Source organism: Silene latifolia, chromosome 10 (genome assembly GCF_048544455.1).
Source record: "Silene latifolia isolate original U9 population chromosome 10, ASM4854445v1, whole genome shotgun sequence".
NCBI lineage: Eukaryota > Viridiplantae > Streptophyta > Magnoliopsida > Caryophyllales > Caryophyllaceae > Silene > Silene latifolia.
In genome coordinates, this window is record NC_133535.1 from 130,060,284 (window position 1) to 130,066,283 (window position 6,000).

Here is a 6,000-nt window from a genome sequence, read left to right on the forward strand (position 1 = left end):
ATAAAACAGAATTTTTTCAGACCATCTCCTATAAATTTTCCCATCTAAAAGTTCCATCTTACTAAGGTCAGGGACAATTTTGTGTGGCATTGTGAAATGGTTGACAGGGGCATTAGGAGTAACGGTAACAATTTCTCGATTGGCATTGTAATCGTCAGAATTTCCGGATGGGTTTGTCATTGTATAAAAAACAAACAAAAACAGTAATGTATAACAAAGATCAGAAAGTTCTATAACTGATTTAGATTGAAAGAAATATGAAATTAGCTAATCAGAAGTACTCTTAATCGAGACGCCGTGTAAGACACTGCCCTAAATTAGTTACCCCCACACAAGTGCTCCTTAGGTTCCGTGGTCACCGATTTCAGGGTTAACGCCTCCTTCCGCACATTGTTGCAGACCAAAGACGGAAGTGGGAACTGTTCTCAATATGACAGAATATAATAGGGACAAAAAAGAGAAGAAGAAGTTATATGTTTTCTGTGTGTGTAAAACTGTGGAAGACGGAGGGTTTTGGTTTTTATAGCAGGAAGAAGGCTCCTCCAATAGTAAAAAATATAGTCGTGGGGAGACTATAGTCTATCCTCTATAATTTATCCTCTATAATCTAGTTAAGACTTGTTAACCCACACCTTCATATATAAAGATAACAATCTCACACTATTTTCCAATGTGGGACAAATGTTATCACACTTAAGTTTTGGAGGAACTTCCAACTCCAACATTCATAGCCTTAACCTAATTTCCTCGTAACTTCATAACCTAACCTAATTTCTTAATAGGTTTGATGTTTTCAAGCGATGACGATCAAACAAAGAAAGTATTTCCCTTTTACTCTTAATTAGGTTTACTTGAATAGAAATAATCCTAATTTTGTTTGTTGACTCGTGGATTGACGAGTGTAGAAACAGTAGGAGAAGCACCAATGAAATTGATTTTGCTGACGATTAAGACAAAGGATGCTCCTCTACCTCGTCTCCTTGTTCAGATTGAAGGACAGGTAAACATTCCTCTATGTTTTTTTTTCCAATTTCTGTAATTTACTGTATTTTAAATGATTAAATTTTATTAATTTATGGAGACTCTTCTTTTCTGGGTATTCGATTATTGGTGATTACAAGAAACATTTTCGGTGAGCAGCAAATAACCAATGCAGGAAATGTGGGCATTAATTATCTCCTCTTTGAAATGTGTTTTGCGAGCTTGTCTAAGGAAAATAGGTAATGAATTGTCTTTGGCATTTTATACTACTAGAATGTTCCATAGTCAGCATCTTCATTTAGGTTCTCTCTTTTTTTTTTTTTTTTTTTTGGAACGAATGAACAATAAAATAAAAAGAGAACAAAGAGTTATGAGTACATCACGGGGGCGGGTCAGGGGAAAGAGGCACACATGCCAAAACAGAGTCCGACATACAAAGATCTACAACAAAAGGAGGGGGCAAGTCCCACTCAAAACAGCCTAACAAATCACTAGAGTCGCTAATGGAGTGATGGGCAATGGCATCCGCAACACGGTTAGCCGATCTCTTCTCAAAAACCAGCTTCAAATGCGGGGAGTCCTGCAAGAGGGTCCTACACTCAAGAATGATGTTAGTAAAAGGTCCACAAGGGGCAGAGGGGCATAAAATAGAGGTAACCGCATCAAGATTCTCTCTTTATCGTCCTCTATCCACAACAAATGCCATTCTAGAGCTATCCACCTATTTGTATTCACTGATATTTTTAAAATTGCTTTATTTATTTTTGCCCTAAATATTATGAAAAGCTTTTGTATACAATCAATAGGTATATTTAAACAGGTCACATACCAGCAATTGCTTGATTCTTTATTATTATACAAGTAGCCCAATTGGTTAGGTAATCTTAACTTGTAGGCAAGGTCTAATGGATAAGACATGGACTTGAATAGTTTTTCATGCAATGAAGGGGAGGAAGGTTGCAAAATGAGAAGCTTTTGATGGATTTTACTTTCGTAGGAACACAAACTGTGGAGATGGCAGTAATAGCATGGAATGTGCGTGCTACTACACATTTTTTAAGCAAACCTAATGACCTCTTGGTATGTGTTTAAGATGCAAGAGTTTTTAATTAGCCTGTGTTGTTTTGGGTACAGAAATTTGATATATTCTAAAATTGTGGCCTTTGATTGAGGATGGCACTATTAACATTCTGCAGTTTTAAACTACTTTATATTTATATTTGCATCAATGGACCAATGGAAAAGTTTAATTCTATTGTTTAAAGGTAGGTAGTATATGTCGTTCCCTTAAGTCCTATCCTATTAAGTTGTGTGTTCCTCTGATTCTTCCAACCTCCGACGACGACAATGGCTCACCTGTTGCCGTCATCGAGTCCCCAATTCGCCCATAATATTCCATCAGCCTCCTCTGATCCGTCCCAGCCCGCCTATTCCTGATACAAATGGTGATTCCGGTTCTTCTAATTCCAATTTAACCTCTACCGGACTGTCACCTGAGGAAATTTCTCGCCATGTTCAGCTCCTCCTCCAGGTTTGTTCTTCGTTTTAAATTTTAAGCAAAATTCTTGTGTAATGAGGTGATTGTTACTTTTCCGTTGTTAGTTAAATGAGTTTGTCTTGAAGATTTCCATTAATGAGTTAGTTGAATGCTTGAGTGTAAGAAAACAAACACAGAAAGATTTCGTAAGAAATTCAGAGAAAGCAAAGTGATTTGTTGTTGAATGAATTGGATAATTAGAGAGATGTAGAAGCCATTACTTATACTATACACTAAGGGATATGATAGGGAATACAAGCACTGGACTCGTAATACAATTTGATTATGAGAATGGCGAAGTGTAGGTGTTGCACTAGTATGCGAGTGCGTGAGTTGTAATATAAGACATACCGACGTAGGCATAAGGGCAGCAGTAACCAAGTTTCTCACTTACAAAATGATACTCCAACTCAATGTGTTTATGGCAGCTTGGCATACTTGGTGTAATATTAGGAAACTCAGTGTCTAACCTTGTTAACCAAACCAACAAATGAAAATACCTCCAAGGACAATTATATAATCACTCACGGATCCCCCTCATGTGAGGGGAAGCTGCTCAATCAGCATAACACTATGCCTTTGACTGCCATATAGGAATAATTATTGACCAAAATAATGTCTCGACGAGGACTTATGCCAGGTGTCAACTTATGTGTCGGACTGATACACAAGTCACAATAGGCGCTAAATGGCACAATTAAATTCTTTTAACAAGTCCACGCTGAACATTCTTAGAGTGACTCTTATCTTGAGGAAACCTTATTAAATTCAATGCCTAATAAATAGTGCAACTGTCCTGAATCTTTGATGTAAGAAATTCTTTTCAGGTCTTGAATTTTAGCAGATGGTCGAGTAAATATGCGTTAAGATGGTATAAGACCGTCTTTTAAGAGACTTACTGTTGTTGCATTGGCACATCAAGGGATGATGCTTGTGTTTTTAAATTACGACGCTGCTCAGTAGTGGTGTCGATAAAGTATTTCAACATGATGAGTGTGACTATCAATAGAATGTAGTGATTATTAGTCCTTTTTAGTTTTTGTAAATGATTTAGTAGGTTAATGAGCTTAGTTTAATGAGTTGGTAGGACAGTATAAGACCATGCTTTTGTAAATGATTTAGTAGGTCAAAGAAAGTGATGAAGATGAAGGAAGTAACGAGGTGAGCAGTCGTGGGAGTTGGGAGTTCCTGATGGTCCGGGTGTTCGCTCTCATGTTTGGAAGGTAGTTTCAATGAAATTGAAATGCAGCTTCTATTAAGGTATCTGTCGAGTGATAGAGCAATGTGGTGGCAGAATCATCTAACGATGTTGCAGTACAACTGTACAAGCATTTCAAGGATGATCTCTTGATCACGCCGGTATTTATCCGTTTCTTCCCTTACGTACCTACGAAGAGGTTGCAGTTAGAGACTTGATTATAAAAAAATTGTATTGCTGGGTTGCTTTTGAAGATTTTATCGATATTTGCTTCTCATGTTTCGGTCAATGACTCAAGGACATGTTCACTTCAGTTTTAGAATTTGCTTTTCTCTAATCTCTAACTCCTAAAATGTAACAAGTTGAGAAAGAGCTTAGAACTGCCCTCCACTATTAACCCACATTCCCTGCTTAAGTGCACTTTCCTCTAAAACTTTCCTCATCTAATATCCACCCATTTCCCTTAGTTTCCTTTCTAACATTCACTTTGTCACATCATTTTCCCTTACTCTACTGCTCATTCCCACTCTCTCGCCCTCACTTCAATTACATCCTAATGCATCCCGATAAGATTAAGCGAGTGGAACTCAATTCTCCAAGCCCACCTAACATCGAAAACTGCACCAAGCACACCCATATTGTGCAGGAAATCAGCCCTAAGCACAACAAAAATTAAACCACAATGCCAATCTTGGAATTACGCATGTTTAAGAGAAACTGAGTAGTTATCATGCAATGTGCAGCAATGATATCTCACGTCTCTGGTGGTTACGCAAGTTTTTGATCTTCTGTTTGATCCCTCTTTGCAGGCTGAAAGAAAGCACAATGCACCACCGAGCAGTTAGCCTGGGATTGCCTCAGAGTTTTGTTAGTTGATCCCTCACTCTTTATTGACCAGGTGTAAAGGTAGCAAGCTAGGTCCATAATGTACGCAAGTCCCCTAATGTAACATAAAGGCAACACTACTTTCTTTGTTTTGTTTGGAGAAAGGTAGTTCATAATTTTTTCTTCTTTCATGTAACTATTCACATGTTACTGTTTCTGTTACTGATCTTTCTTCAGAATTTGTAAATCTTCTTTGGTGTTTTTTCACTAACGAAAGAATACTTAAATGCGATGTAAAACAAGAGCAAACCACATTTGCTTTGTTTTTGTTGTTATGGTCACTGTAGTTTCTCGAGAGTGATAATTTTCCTTTTTGTATAAGGCTCATTAACATTTTGTAGGTTTACTTAGGAAAATAGTTGTGCAATGCTATTTACCCGAATATTTTGGAATGTTTTCCTTTATTCAAACAACCATATTGTTGTCATATTTGAACCTTTTTTGAATGTTTTCCTTTATTCAAACGACTTTATACGGTGGAAATACTTTGGATTGTGTTTCGGGTAAGTATCTTTTCGTTGCTTCAAATAATCATATCTCACACCCTGTGAGGTGAACAACAAACAACCTTTACCTTAGATTGTCAATTAGATCGAGGTTTGTACCTGTTTAATTGTCATTGTTTAAACCAAAAGTGTTACCATTAGTATTATCTTATACTATTATCCCAAAAATGAGGCAATTTTATGACGCGACGTAAAACTCATTTGATGATTCCTTTATTTATGGCAATACCAATAATATTTGATTCGTATATAACTCAGTATTACCTACTGCTCGGGTATTGATTCCTTAATATCATTTTTTGGGAATTTTAAAAAGGTCAACACATGATCAAGATAAAATTTAACTAATATACTAGACTATTGTGTTTATGTAGTCGATATCAAAGGTTTTCCTAAGATATTTACGAGGAGACGAAAAAAATAAGGCTTTTCTAAGGCATTTACGAGGAGACGCGAAATATGCCGTGTCGGGGGAGGGAGGAAACGGGAGGATGATGATGAGGAGGAGGATGATGATGGTAAGGAGGAGGAGGAGTTGAGGGAGGGAATGGGGGAATTGGGGGAAGGAGGAGAGAATGAGAAGACGGTAGAATAACATCAAGGGAAATAGAACAAGCATTAGTAAAAGATGAGAGGAGGATGGAGTAACAGGGAAAAAAGATTATGCACCAGGATTAAGAGGAGGAATAAGAAGACGAGGTGGCAAATGGATAAATAATAAGGATCGGTAGAAGAAGGGGGGGAGAGGGAGCAACATAGGGGAAGAGGGCAAATATGGAAGCTGAAGGAGGACAATGAGGAATAGCCAAACGAAGAGGCGGGGGGATAAGGAAAAGGAAGGACGGTAAAAAGAGGGACTAATGAGATAATTCTAGTAGTTATTAAGGAAATTT

At 37.4% G+C, this 6,000-nt stretch overlaps 1 long non-coding RNA gene across 1 annotated transcript; it reads left to right on the plus strand.

Annotated features, from left to right (window-relative positions):
- Positions 1–749: 749 nt before the first annotated feature.
- LOC141605948 (uncharacterized) lies at positions 750–4,905 on the plus strand. The gene is made up of 4 exons (XR_012526538.1): positions 750–1,000; positions 1,877–2,512; positions 3,644–3,877; positions 4,526–4,905. It is a non-coding gene; the product is annotated as an uncharacterized LOC141605948 (long non-coding RNA).
- The last annotated feature ends 1,095 nt before the right edge of the window (positions 4,906–6,000 follow it).